The sequence below is a fragment of the Prorops nasuta genome, unplaced genomic scaffold (genome assembly GCF_024137725.1).
Source record: "Prorops nasuta isolate Cenicafe-Biocafe unplaced genomic scaffold, Cenicafe_Pnas_1.2 PNAS00030, whole genome shotgun sequence".
Taxonomy (NCBI): Eukaryota; Metazoa; Arthropoda; class Insecta; order Hymenoptera; family Bethylidae; genus Prorops; species Prorops nasuta.
In genome coordinates, this window is record NW_027116827.1 from 1,299,898 (window position 1) to 1,315,043 (window position 15,146).

At 37.6% G+C, this 15,146-nt stretch overlaps 1 protein-coding gene across 3 annotated transcripts in view; it reads left to right on the forward strand.

Moving 5' to 3' along the window:
• Positions 1–15,146, forward strand: part of mspo (M-spondin) — a 163,098-nt gene that overhangs the window by 16,597 nt on the left and 131,355 nt on the right. The window contains exon 1 of one of the 3 annotated variants that reach the window (XM_066742658.1): positions 9,546–9,649. The exons of 1 other annotated variant lie outside the window; for it this stretch is intronic. The gene's annotated coding sequence lies outside the window, so the exon portion shown is untranslated. Of the gene's footprint in view, positions 1–9,545; positions 9,650–12,724; positions 13,342–15,146 lie in introns of those variants that run through there. One more of the 3 variants, XM_066742655.1, reaches the window with a different exon arrangement.

The following is a 15,146-nucleotide window of genomic DNA, read 5'->3' on the forward strand; positions in this document are numbered from 1 at the left end:
GCACGTTTAATATCTCGTTAAGGCAAAAACGATTTCGCTGGAGAATCTTAAGCTGACTTACTTTCGTTCACTTTCACAGGTCACTGAAAAATGCGCAGACGTGAATTTCGATGAACGATCTGCTTAAAGCAGATTCACCTCAATGGAGAAGAGAATCTACTTTCAGAATTAGATTTTAATCGGTTGATTGATTCTGTCGCTGCTAGTCGGGAATCGGGTATGATGAAATTATGAGAATCCTTAAGATTTCGACGAATTTATTGGATATAAATAATCTTACATTTCTCCGGAGTGGTGACAAATCATATTTAGAATTCCTGGGGGGAGAGGGAGGGAGATAGGGAGGAAGGAAGAGGTTTGAGGGTGATGCGTCCAGGTAGATATTTCCTTATCTGAAGGGAGCAAGCCCGACTCGCAACTTTTACTAGCCGGAAAGAAGAGAGAAAGGGGAAGTGTAGAGAGAGAGAGAGAGAGAGAGAGAGAGAGAGAGGGTGAGGGATGAAGGGAGGAAGGAAGGAGGGTTGGAGGGGGAGGGAGAGAGCAAACTCGACAAGGACGAAAGCGAGTCTCGTTTACTTTATCGAGGACCTGGAATTGCCAAGAATTATTTCATCATCCGGTTGTTGCTGACCCGGCCACCTTCAATCCTTCTTTCTTTCCAGACAAGCCAGGCAATATTCATGAAATTAATTAATCTTCCGCTGCTCGTGTGGGTGGCTGGTATCGTTCGTGAAACGTATTCGACCTCTCACCCCTCTGCTTTATTTCAATCAAAGCAACCGGGGTACTCGTGAGTTTTCTTTCCTAAATTAACGCTATAGCGCTTCTCACAATATCACTTCTCATTTCTCAATTAATTTCATACCCCCAACCAGCTCTTTTGTTACCGAATAAAATTTCACGTCGAGAATCCTTCTGAACCTGGTACTTTTACCACTGCAATCAAAATGGTATCCATAATAGATTGTAAAACTCGTTCTTTAATCCACCAACTCCTTTTATTTTATGTTTGCGATAAAATTTTTCGTTTGTTCAATTCAGTGGCACAAATGCGATTGGTCAGTTACAAATAGCCGCTAATAGTCGGGAGACTATCAGCGCGTTTAATGAAACTTGTATCTATATTATATTAAAGGGTTTCCTATATATATATATATATACATTATTACTTTGAGAGTCCAGGTTAATAGCGGTCACGATCTTTTTCCTTTTGCTAATCGAAAAAAAGGAAAGTAAGCAAGACAGGGCTTTAATCTCGCGATATGCTCCAATTTTTCGCGCTACTTTGGCTTCGCTTCTTCGAAAAGTCTCTCGGCCGAGAAATGTCCTCAGAAGAGTTATGCCCGCGTCTCCTCCCTTTCTTCCATGACAGTCATCGCCGCCGAGAATTCAGCCAGCAGCACTTACCAGAATTATAATTTTCCTGATTCGACGAAACTTTCCTGTCTAATGCGTTTCATCGTATTCTTCGCTTGTTTTATCTTATTTCAATCCCACTTGCAAAATAGAATCATGATTTGATGGTGATGACTTGACGAAACCTTTGAGCAAACGACTTCCCTAATGTAATCCATTTTTAAATTAGCCTCGCACCCTTCCGTAACCATTTACCCTCGGACGGTGTAATCCTACCGAGAAAACGAAAATCAGACGGATCCCCAAAATTGATGTTATAAAATATCTAAACATTTGCATTTTATTAAAAAAATTTCATTGTAAATCTTACGAGTTAACTTTAACTGCCTAATATATTACGGGAATCATTCATATATTAGCCAGAAAAGAACGTGTACGAATCGATATAGTTGGAAAATTTAGTGTGCATATGTACAACATCCGGTTGTGGTAAGGTAATCAAGAAAAAAATTGCTGGAATAACATCTAGTAAAAGGAGCTTTTAAGTGGGTCTTCTTATAAAGGTTAATAAAAAGTTGTTAATGGTAAGAAAGCACATAAAGTGTTAAGAGCCGGTTAATCATAATATTGTTTTAACTTTGATCGGTACTATCAAAGTGCAAGGCGTGAATATTTTTACAAAGCGCTCGGGCTTTCTTGTTTCACGATGGAAAGGAACAGGGCTGAGAAAACTGACGAGGTTTTTTTATGTGCGCTGTTGCTAGAACTCATATATTCCAACATCTGCGGCTAGCTCACAACGCTCTTGTGTCTTGAGTCCTCGGAGTGCTGTCATGGTCCATAAAATCTTAAAAACTAGTATCGTACTCGTCGAACAGCTCCCTTCACCTACAAAAACAAAACAAGTCCTCAAGCTGTTTGGAGTAGTTAAAGCTTTACGACTCGGACTAAACGATTATCGATCGTCTCATTCCTATTGGTACTAAACTCCTCAAAACATTCGATTTAAATTTTAGTATTTTAATCACAATCAACTTTTTCTATACTTCTCTAACTCTTCTGTAACAGTTATTTGAAGAAGATTCACTCTTAAAGTATAATTTGTTGATTTTAAAACCGATATTACTACTCAAGTTTCACTTTAATCAACCCGTTAAAACCACAACTTCCACATTTCTTCTTTCATATTCAGAGCTCTATTTTATGAAGCAAATCGAAAAACTTTTGATGAAAATGTGTATCCGCCATTTAAGCTTCTTTGTCTTGATGTTCTTTTTTTTTTAATTTGACATTAAATTTGTATTCAGACTGTTTTCTTGAAGTTTGGTTGTACAGCATTTTAAGTAACTTACTGGCATTTACATGTTTTAGATTTTCTAAATAGTTTGACGATCTCAGCCATATATTTAGTATGCACCTTTGCAAGTACTGTTAAAAAACAATATGAACAATGAATTTCAAAAAGATTCTTTAAGTCAGTGCATGTGTATAAAGTAAACGTTACGTATACTGAAATAATTCCACGATAAAATCTGTATCAAATCGCGTTATCAAAAGCTTTTTATCAAATTAGAAGTACTCACGTTTGCTTCTGGAAGAAAATCAGATGAAAAGTTTGCAAAATTTGGAAAAGAGAAGTATAAATGAAAGGAACTTTGTACTTTGTGCTTGAGTAAATCATTCTTTCAATGATATTAGTAGGATGAAAGATGATTGTAGGGAATGGTAAAGTAAAGACTCATTGAAGTGATTGCTTAAGATATTTTACTAAATACAAACACTTACTATTGTAATACTAGATGTCTACAACTCTAATCATGTTCATTCTTTATACATATGTTACATAGGCTATAGGTTTATGTTTAAGTCATGATATCACAAAAATAATTTCTAAAATGACCAAATCCTGTTTCCAGAAGCCTTTAATTTAAAAATAAATTATGCCAAGTAGTTTTCAAGAAGAAGAAGAAATGTTGTATTAAATATGTTTCGAAAATTGTGGAGATTAACAATGTGTTTGGATACATAAACGTAATAATGTATCTCTTCCGTATCCGCATAATAATACTCTACTTTCACGTCTTTCTTCGCTGTGAGGTTCAATTAAGAAATGTAAAACGAGTAATTTTCTTCATTCGTAGTTTTCTCTCCAAGCCACCTACAATATTCAACATTGGCATACTGCCAATTTACATATCTCCAATTTGATGTTTCTCTAGAGTCTCATTCAGCAATCAAGCACTTCAGTACAGCATTGCATTAAAATTTTTCTTGCATTTACTTTCAATTGCATTCATCCAACTATTATTTTTAACATTAGTGATAATAATCTTTAATTTATCGCACAATCCATAGCCACCATTAAAGCTCATTGATATGATTCTGATTTGCAGAATAGTATACTAACTAAATAATCGAATTGTAATATTGAAACATGACGTAAAATACATCTGAATATGCCTTCTTGAAAAATTATGCATCACATTTAATTGTAATAATAATTCGTCGACATTAAATCAATCTAAAATTTATAAACCAATGTTCCATTTCAACTTCTTGATAAATATGTAGGTATAGAGAGGTATGTATATATATTTTTATAAGAAGAAGGACAATCTAACTAATATAAGATTTAATAAGCTCTATCTCATGTTTTCAAAATTCTTACATTTTTCATATGGATTATAATTTACATCTAACCAGAGAAGGGTGATATCTATTTCAAATTTCCAGATTTAGCTGACGCAGTGGGTTGGAGCAGTAGCGATAGAAGATCATAAATCGCATTTTATGTACGTGATACTATCGCAGACACGTTGACAGGAATGATTGAGGAACTCCGAGTAGCAATGTACTATAGTTGTACCTACAAGCTTTTTTGAAGAATTTTCTCGCTTGAAATATATGATTAACGCGTTCAATCTGCAAACCGCCGCGAGTAGTGCTGAATTTTCCAATCGCGAAAATAGTGATGATAGCGAGAGGCTCTTCCCGTGAAAAATCACGTGCTTAGTACAATCGTCACGACTGAGCAACACCAGGCAGCTGAACACCTCTGGTGAGAAAGTTTTGTGGGATAGGAGTAGTTTAACAGGGAGCCCTCTTTCGATTTCCCTGAGGGGATTGAAAAATAGTGCTGCAGCAAGCAGGTTACATTGTGAAACCAATGATGGAGCTGACAGTGCTAATGAAGAGAGTATAAGACTCTCGCGGCGAACATACAAATAAAATGGTAAGTAGAAAAAAACAATTGATGTTTGTTCGTATAAGAAAAAATTGAATTCGTGTTTGACTTTTACTCGAGGAAAAGCGCATGAATGTGAAATTCATGTGGAATATTCGTATAAGGGAGCCTCCGTGAAGGTTCAATAGAATATGGTATACACTAATACATGCTGGGAGTTCCATGTTCATAGCTGCATCGAAAAGACTGAGTTATTTTTGACCCTAAGTGATTTCTATTTAAATCAGACATAGAATGGGGTTTATTCGAACTTGAAGACGAGGGAGAAGGGTGAGGTGGAAGAAAAATCTGTTGGTTAGATTGGCACAAAAGGTTTCATCATAGTGGGAAGAACGGTAATGTGGTAAAGGGTAGGTAAGAGATATATGTACATGTGCTATATGTTGAGTGCATTGATGCGAGAGGATGGGGTATACGTATGCAAAAGTTCGAAAAATAAGGAAAAACCAATGCTGTAAAAGTAAGATACGTATTGGTAGGATATGTTATAGGTGCGAGTAAAGAGATGCAGAGTCCATGGTCCTCTATCGTCAGCCGATTCTTAGACGACCAGGCCTGAATGGAGTTTTCCTCAGCGAATTCAATTTTCTTGCTGGAAAGAGGAGGGATCGCCTGTGCACGCGCACAACCACGCGCGATGGAGGAGTATATTTTAGAAATGCGAGAATCGCTCTTTGCGTCATGAACGTCCCGTTGAAAATGCTGCTGGAGCTTCCAGTTTAAGAATCCGTGATAGAACTCGCTGGAGAAAATCGACTACACATAAGCGTCTTGCGGTGGAAGGGATAACAATCCCATTGACCGATTTCAATACCATCCACTTTGAGATTGAAACAATTCAGCCTGCCAACGTTCTTTATTTTTTCAAAAACACTCGAAGCATTTTATCACTTGAGATTCGACATAATTTTCATTTGTGCATATTCAGCATCAATTGCATGGATCGATCTTAATTTATATATATAGTTTATAGAATGCGTAATTTTTCACGAAAGCGGTCCTAGTTGAAGCTAGAAAATTTCTGTTTTATAATGTCAAATCTTTCGAGAGCTAGGTTAAATATTATGGCATGAAAATGAACCTAAAGAGGGAGACTAAGCGAGTGTCGCTAACGACGCTCGAAAAACTTTGAGGAATCAGAATGTAGACTGGCAAAAAGTGTGAAGGAGTGGATTTTGCGTAGGTCGGGTTCATTAGGTGCTGCAAAATCATTTAAAGAGGGAAGGCACGGCAGGTACGTATAACAGAATTCTCCAGCAACTGCAGTTCGCCACTTGATCTTCACGAATACGATTTAAAAGCTCTCGGTGCGAACCACTTGACATACGCACATCCCGAATTTTTTCCTCAACACGCTTGTTAATTCAACGGAGAAACTTTATCAATCTTACGCTGCTGCAACGGCGCATATATGCTGGAAATTACTTTTACAAAAGCAAAATCCGTATTTTGCAGGAAATTCTTCTCAGTATTTTTATAGCTCTCTCCGCTCTTCAATCCGGTTACTCAAAGACTTTTCAACGCTCGATATAATATTTTTATTCAATATATTATTATTATTATTATTACTATTACTATAGCTTATCCCCCATGTAAACGTATCGTTGAGAGTGGTTTTTGTAGAATATTCTACAGATAGTTATGAATATTTTGAAAAAATGTTTTTAAATAAATGATAATAATGTATTTCCTTTTAGAACGTGCCTCTGGTTTAGCAAGGAAAAATGAAAAACAGGTAGGGTGTGTCGATTTTTGAAGCTACCCGAGTGAATGGGATCCTATGAGTCGAAGCGGAAAAACGTGTTCACTAGGCGGCGGTTGAAAAATGCGAAATTTGCTCGACGGAAACCACCTTGGCTCCCGTCAGATTCCGACATAATCTTGAAAGGTCGTCGTGGAATGGCAGAAGTAATATGGCTAGGTGAAACCATTGGTATCGACTTTTTGTTAAATTGAAGACAGATTAAAGAGAGTGATAGAAAGAGGCTCTCGTTGTTTCAAGAATTTTTCATCCAATACCGAATTGATTAACGGCCTCCATTTTTGTGCTTTTCGCAAATCACGCTTGCGCAATAATTTATACACTTTTTACTTGTCACTATATTTTTCAATCAATGAAGAATTTTCTTTTTCGTACGATAAATAACGAAGAATATTTTTATTAGAAAAACTTTCCCATTGAATACAATGAGAGAGTGAGCTATAGAACAATTTTACTCGAAACACTACATACCTATGAAATGCTTGAAATTCTAAGCGTAAAAATTTGGTGAAATTTTAGAGGCAATGTTTCTCCAGATGTATTACTATTGAGATAGAAACTGGTAGATAGAGAAAGGCTCACAATATCGAAAGATCCCGGGGTGGCGCATATCAGTGTGTAAGAAATATCGAGAATTGAAAAAAAGGAAGGAAGTAAGAGGGGGAGTGGGTTTTGGATCCCAGGAGTTCCGTAATACGAAAGAAGTCTTGAACCCTCTTGAACTTGGTCGACGCTCCGGTATAACGGCTGGCTCCCGCGAGGAAACGTTAGTAGAAGGCGATTTTCAGCTTGGCGTATCTACAGCATATGCGCGGCATCACGGCCAACTAGCCCCGTGGGTCCTTCATCCGGAAAAGCTCTTTAATTTCCTAAACACAACCAAAAGCAGATGCTTCTAATTCAAATTAAATTGCATTTCACGTTGAATACTTTTTCTCTTGTTCTCGCGGTGAAACATATAGTATACATATATACATACTCCATAGTTATTATAATTACCTATCCTGATAATTATTAACTCTGCCGAATAGAGTCTATTTGATTCTTTTGCCATATACTTTGCGAGTGGAACATAATATTTTGCACTGCACATCTAACACGATGAAACGTAATTTTAGTTTGGTTGCTCTCCAATTATATACTTCCTAACTAAATTGGCTTACGCTTACAGAATCAAGAATAATTGACTAGCCCTAACCGAGAGGGTAACTGTTAATTATTTCATCCCACATTTCTTGTTTGGTAATCGATCAAATATCTATTCTCGATTTGTCTGATTCAGCAATCTTTTCTCACGACTCCCAATATACTGTCACTGTGTTCTTAAATTAATTGATCAGTCTCTCTAAAGTGAATTAGCTTTCTTACGAGTCTGATAATAACCTGAAGATGGGATTTACGGAGATGAAACTTGTGAAATCATAAATGTTTAATAGGTTAAGCTTCGTTCGGTTCCTATTTCAGATTCTACCTGTGCCTCCTACTCTGTTTCAACCTTTAATAATCCAATCTCGGAATATCCAGTATTTTGGATGTAGCCCGAGGTCTGCTGCTCGGTTTAATTATTTTAGCATCGCATTACACCTGAAAAACAAAAGCCGAAGTAATTAGTGGTTATAGTTTCAAATCAGTCTGATATTGTTTTGGAATTTGAGCTCTTTCAGGCTGTTAACATTAAACTCTGGATAATTTAAAACGACGTAAGGTTGCATCGATGTGAGAAGAATCCGAAACCTCCTAATGGAATGAGTGTGTTTTCGTTTCACGTTTACTCAAGATCCAGTCGCATAGCTTTCTGAGCAATTACCCACGGGCCAAAGAGGGTGGGAAACGTTAAAGGCCAAATCGTTGGGTGTTCATCCTTTTTAGTTGGGGTGTAAAACTGTAAGTTTTGCTGAATCGTAAAGGGCAGGATCCAATTTCTCGCCCTTTAATTTTCTACTCCAGTGATAATTTGGCTAAGTAAAGGGAATGATGCAATCTTAGTGAAACAGATATGGCTTTAGAAAAATATTGATCTTAACTGATATTTATCGTCAAACAAGATTTAACAAGATTTCATTGCATATTGTAAAGTCTATTACGAAGGATTTTAATAAGAGTATCAAGCACGTTGGTGACTCTGCGGTTTGCTATACGTGGTATGCGAAGGCTCTGCGCCATGAGTCGTGCTCTTCGTAATTATCGGTAAATAAGCGCTACCCTAAATGATCAAGTCCTGCTATAATACCGTGTTCCCAGTGCATATACTGCTCATATATGCAACCAACAGTAGAACCATGCACCCACGCTACCTTCGTTAACTAAATAATCATCTTTCTCCTAGGTTCATTAGTACTTACATCCCCGAAGCACTTGCTCCATATCGTTTCTAGAATCATCGGAGCACGCTATTTATATCTTCAAGGTGTTTATGTACTTTGCCACGAGGAGGCCCGATTAAATAGTCTCACCATCGTATTTCCCGCTGCTCGCTGAAGTCTAAGATCTTGCACGCTAGATTCTAGAATATACTGAGATATTTGTATGCGTGTTCCTTTTTAATAAAAAGTAGTATGTATTTTATTCAACGTAAAATCCAGCGCTCTGATGTAATTTTTATTTACTTAATTCTAACTTAATTTTTATCGATCATACAGTGATCTCTTAAAATACGATTGGGAGAGAGAGAGAGAAAGTATAATAATGTTTTGCAGGTCCATGGTGCAAACTGGTGGATGTATGAGATGCTCTCTTGATCCTTTGTCTAGGTGCACTTTTCTCCAAACGAATGAAAAATGGTGATAGAAGATGATAGGGTGGAAAAGCGTGCTAGAAAGAAGAGAAAAGAATAGGTGACGAAGAGACGAAGGAGAAAAACCATCGTGGATACAAGCTGACAACTAAAACGAAAGAATTAATAAAACGCGAGAGATCTAGAGTTTAGTTGGGTTGGTTGAAGTAGAAAGGAGTGTGTGTTTGTGTGTGTGTGTGTGTGTGTGTTCATTGTCATACGATGAGAAAAACTTTAAATTCAGCCAGCCTGTGTATCGCGCAGGGTCCAAAGTCTCGTAAATTGTTAGTCGTGAGAGGATGGATTGGGGGTGGCTCTTCACCCACTTTGCTTTGTTCTTTCTTTCAGAGTAAAGAGGGATGACAGACCCTACCATCCTATCTTCCTGTAGCTGTGTCTTACTGGCCGGGCCGAAGATAACTTCGTAATCTAAAAATCTTTCAAAAATACTGACTGAGGCGAAGGGAAATGGCCAACAGGCACAACCAATTTAAAGAGAGGACCAAGTCCTACGGTATGCAAATAAAAACCACTCGCTCCTTTTATATCCAATTTTTTATACAGAATGTGTAATAGAAATGTAATATTTTTATAACAAATATAGTATATCCATGTGAAAGTGGTAGTACAGCAAGAAAATATTAAAGGTTACAATTGCTTTTGGTAATATATATGTTTATGATAAATTTTATTAAATAATATTTAAAGATATTAATTGGTTATTTGAATGAATTTGGTATAACAATTTAATGAAAATTGTATAGATATTTCAGACATCCTTATGATGCTACAACTCAGACAACGAGGGATTATATCATAGATAAGAAAAGGTCATGTCTACTACAATTTTTTGTTATAGAATCGGGTAATTTCAGTTAAGTGGCCCTATAGAAACGATCGAGCCAGAACCGCATTCCGTTAAATGACGCCTCCGTCGTATTTAGACATCTACCATTCCAAACGTGTAATTTCTTTATCGATTCCCCAGCTGAAGAAAAGACAATGCGTGGAACAAACGAACACAACAGCGATGGGCTTCATCGAATTAGTACCTTCCTTATCACAAGTTTCGCCTTAATGGCAGACTCCCCCTTGATTGTTCCTCTTTTTCGTCGAGCTTGAATTTGAACGCGCCACAAAGCCAACTAGTGCAGTATTCATTGCAACTGACAGCACGCGACGATGAATAATAAATAGATGTTAGAAAGTTTAGAGTGCTTGAATTTTAGGCATTCCGCCAAATTTTGAACATCTGCTCGATCTGCTCTCATGAACTAAGAGAACTTATGGAACTAGCTAGATACATGTAGGGTATACGTATGTTATGCGCCGTCCAGCACAATCTTACTCACCCTCTTACCCCTATATATATAACTATACACTCCGTTCTGTAGCTGCTCATCGTTTACAACATCTGTGCCCATCCTTGTGTTTCCCATATATTGCATATGTAGTGCGACGCCCATCTTTGCCAATAGTGCGAGTAAGTATGGTGGAAGCTCTTCCAATCGCATACCCCAGCCCAACATAATTAACAATTAATTCCCCCTTTCGTATCTCGTATCTCCCTGCTGCTCATTCCGTGTCCTCAGCTATATTTCTCTCTGTGAATTAGATTTTCTTCCTACCGTGTACCGAACTCAGAATTCCACCTTGGCTACCAGCAATATAAGATCTTCAGAAGTGCTACTAATTATTACCACAAGATCTTTTCAAATACGGTGCAAATCTAGCACTCGACGAATAAATTTATGTATGTCTTTCTTATTATTACTGAAAATTGATGTTAGTTATTAGTTTGGAGAATTTACTGTTCTGAATATTGTTTTTGGGATATAAATGTATCTACGTGATTATATTTGGGCATTTTTAGAATAAATAATTGCAAACATTCTTTACTCGTTGTTAATGTCTACTGGTTTCAGTTATTACAATTCCTTGGTTTTGTTTTCTCATTTTTGTACATTCCTCGCAACATCGCTCGTTAGGAACTAAAACCATGAATTTTTATATATATAAAAATAATAACAGTGAAGCATATTATATCTTATATTTAATAAACCAGTGGTTCGTTGCATACAACAATAAATTGCTTTTAGTATTATCATATAAAATCTACAATTTTTTAAAGAATTAAATGTATAAGTTAGAGCTTCACTGATTATTGTAATATGAACAAATTTTATAATCAATGTTATCGTATCATTTTAGGAATAACTTTCTGTTTTATACCTAGTAATTCGTTAACTTAATTCTCTTCTCGTAAAATGTCTAATGAGGCGGTAGTACTAAGAATATTATTTGGCAAATAGCCGAAGCTACAATGAGATAAGAGAAAATAGCATAAAAGTGGAATGGCATGGGCGCTGGAGATTATCGTCCTCGTTGGCCAAATATCGCTGTAGGCGCCGAGAGTTAGCAGTATTGGAGCGGCCTTAATTACCAGCAGAGCAAAAAACATGTGAGTGTTCAGGGCCTTTGTAGCGAGCAAAGATAGCAGCATCGAGGGATGTTGCATACTTCCGATGCCAGTATATGTAAACGAAGTTAACACGAGTCAAACGAGACTCCCTTGTCAGGGTTATTAATCGTATCAGCTTTCTAAGGGGATCGAATTGTAGCCTAAATACTATTACTACAATATTTGGTGCAGTAATAATTTGCTAGTAGAAAAACAATCTTCACTCTAAAATTATGCTTCGGATCAAATGGTACAATTTACTACAAATTCCTGTACGATCGAATTGAAAAGAAAATATCGCTCCATTTCTCATAACGCATTCTTCAAAATGTAACGTCATCGTTCCTTCACGCCTGTTTCCCCTAACTGCATTACTCGTAAGTTAACGCGTAAAGTGCTCTTAATTGTCTACAGTGTAAAAGGCACACTGTACTTGCTAGGAAAAGCAAACAGGTACCAAGAAATAGAATGATGTCACGCATCACGTTAAATAAAATTAACCAATGTCACACGTATACGATACTGAAATCGCTCCAATATTTGCTTGATAGAAAGCCACAATTGCAATTTATTTCTGCACAAACACGAAAAAAAGTCCTATTGAAATTTACATATTTCTTTCATATTCTCGTGTTACACAAGCAAGTAGAAAATCCTAAAATTTCTATTGCATTTGAGATGAAAATATATTTTAGGCTGAAAACTGAGAGTGTTGCAGATCGGTTCATAAGCTCGGGGGTAGTTTTGAGTACGAGAAGGATGAAGAATCGTGTAAGGGAAGAGGGTAGTAAGTTAGTGCGCGCGAGGGAGAGAGAGAGAGAGAAATGGGGTGGGGGTGGTAGATAGAGGGTAGGATGGAAAAGGAGGGAAAGTGAGAGTGCGCGAGTGAGAAAGGGGAAGCGCGCACGATGGAATTGCGGTGGAAACGACTCTCGCTCGGATCTCGCTTCTCTCTCTCTCTCTCTCTCTCTCTCTCTCTCTCTCTCTCTCTCCCTCTTGGTAGCAGGCGGCTGTGCTGTGTGATCGGCTGGCTGGCCCTCCTGCCTGCCTGGCTCCTCGTCGTAGCTCGCTCTCGCCTCATCGTATCGTGCTCGCAACTCGCAGTTCCGCGGCATCCCTCGAGCCAGAAACATCGTGGCCTTGGCGTAACGCTCGACGCGGTACCACGCGTGTAACGTGAGATCTTTGCGGTGCCGGTACATCGTTTATCTTTCTCCTTTACTCCCCTCTCCCCCCACCCCACCCTCCTCCATTTTCGTTCTCGTCGGCGTCGACGACCGCAAGCTCGCCTAATCCAAGGGACGATGTTAACGCGCGAGCAAACATCAAGCAACTTGCATTAAAATCTGGAAAAATTCAGTGCAGATATCAGGACTCTCCATGACACATTGACCAAACTCCTTCGGGCCCATCTTAGTCAATACATCACGTCCAATGGGATATCTTGAGGAAAATCCTCTAAAGGATATTTACGATTGACAGTGCGATCCAACCCACGTGATGTTCCTGTGATCAGTGATATGTTGTTCAGTTAGGCAGTTCTTGTTTCATTTGTTACTGTGCTTTTTATTCTGGTTTTCGTTGCAGTTGAGGTTCAAGTTTCTAGTTTTAAATCAGGTTCAAGTTCAGATTCTGGTTCTTTGTAGTTCTGGTTCTGATTTTTGGTTATCTGGTTATTTGTTAGTGGCTGCGTTTTTCGCAGGCTGAATCAGCGAAGACGGAAATCGAAGACGCATTAGTGCAAGGTGAGTTGCGAGCAGCGGCTAGACGCGAGCTTGCACACATATCCTGCGAATGTACATACACATACATACCTACTTACACGCGCATACACACAATAAGAGGTATACAAGGCTTTTCGCACCTAGCGCGCTAATGTGCATCCAGACTCTCTGCGGGACTCTGCGGAATTGCACGAGTCTCCACGGGAAATTTCAGATGAGGTGCACGCGTTATACTATACTGCTTTACTCTCAGCCCAGACCTGATTTATGTTCCTCTCCCATTCGTTTTTCGTCATCGCGTCACGATAGAAGCCCACCTTTTAATCATTCCAATTTTCACTCGAACGTTTTGTTTATTGTAAGCATCGATTCAACGGATATCATATATACCAGTTTTATACGTAGAAACAAATGTAAGTTGAGCTTTGGTACAGACCAATTCCTATTGCCGGCTTGTAATGTGAAACATTTCACCCACCAATTTTCTGCTTTTTATACGTTGCCGAAAACTCTCGACCCCTGCTTTCGGGTAGTTGCCGAGTCCTATCGTAATTGGACTTGTTTTGATACAGTTAGCCAGCTCGAAAAACTTGTTTTCGAGGTATTTTCGGCAATATAGATGATTTACCCTTAAGTTTCTGGCGTAAATTGAAACGTAAAGCAACTGTTATTGGCCACTTTTCGATGGCATACTTCGACCCTTGTATAGTGATTTGTTGGGCTAGCGTAAAACGATAAAAACGATGTAAGTACGGTTGGCAAATCTTAACTTAAACAGCAAGGGTCTTAAGGTAGCACCTTAACGCATTATGAATCTCCAGCTGCTAGCAGTATTCTTTTAATCAGCCTAATAAACTGAAACTTCTTTTTTAATACGAAAAAAAAAATAAATAAATAAAAAGCTGGTATTGATTAGCATCTTTTTAGTTTGTGCTAACACTTATTGTGTCTCTCACTCACATACTTAACTGCAAATTTGACTTTTCCTCCATTGCAGACTCGGCTAATTATAATTTTTATCTTGTGATTTTTAATAAAAACCATTTACACGTTTCCATTATCAATTAAATGGTAACTACACTCTGCTGTATATTTGGAACGATTAACTGATGATAGAATCTAGATAACGTGCATTCCAGATTTATTGGAATATGAATGTAACAATTAAGAGAGCCAACGGCAATGAAGCTTTCAATAAAGTAATACGTGGAATACGATTCTATTAAGAGCTATGTCTAGTAGTTTGGTGCTACATTTAACACTCAATTTGTAACTAATTCGTTTGATCATTTAAAATTGTTCAATAATTTAAATTTTTATTTATTATCATAACACCTAATTCAATAAATTTCATCGTTTAATTCATAAAAGAAAAAGAATTGATGAAATTAATGGTTACTCACCTGAAAAAGTGGTTTGTTACCGAGTGAGAAGTAAGTGTATGGGGTGATTTACTTCAAGTACTTTTCTCGTAGTTTACACCAGTTCAGAGAAGGCTAAATGCGACACGTTTTTCTGAGCTCCATCTGAGTTAAACTATAAAAAGTACAAAAAAAATGAAGGGAAGGGGTTAACAATATTTCCGGCCAAATAAATTAAGCTCCTGCATCTTCAATTTATATGTATTATATAAAATATAAATGCTGACATAGATTTAGGTCCTCCTTATTTATAGTTTGCTATCAATGTATACCACTACAGCAGGAAATTTAGATCTAAATTGATCCGTTGTGTGATTTAGACTTTTTCATAATTCATTTATTTAAGGTGGTAACACTGGTAACAGAAATCCGTTCTTCATTGTCGTGACTCCAAATACTCTAGAG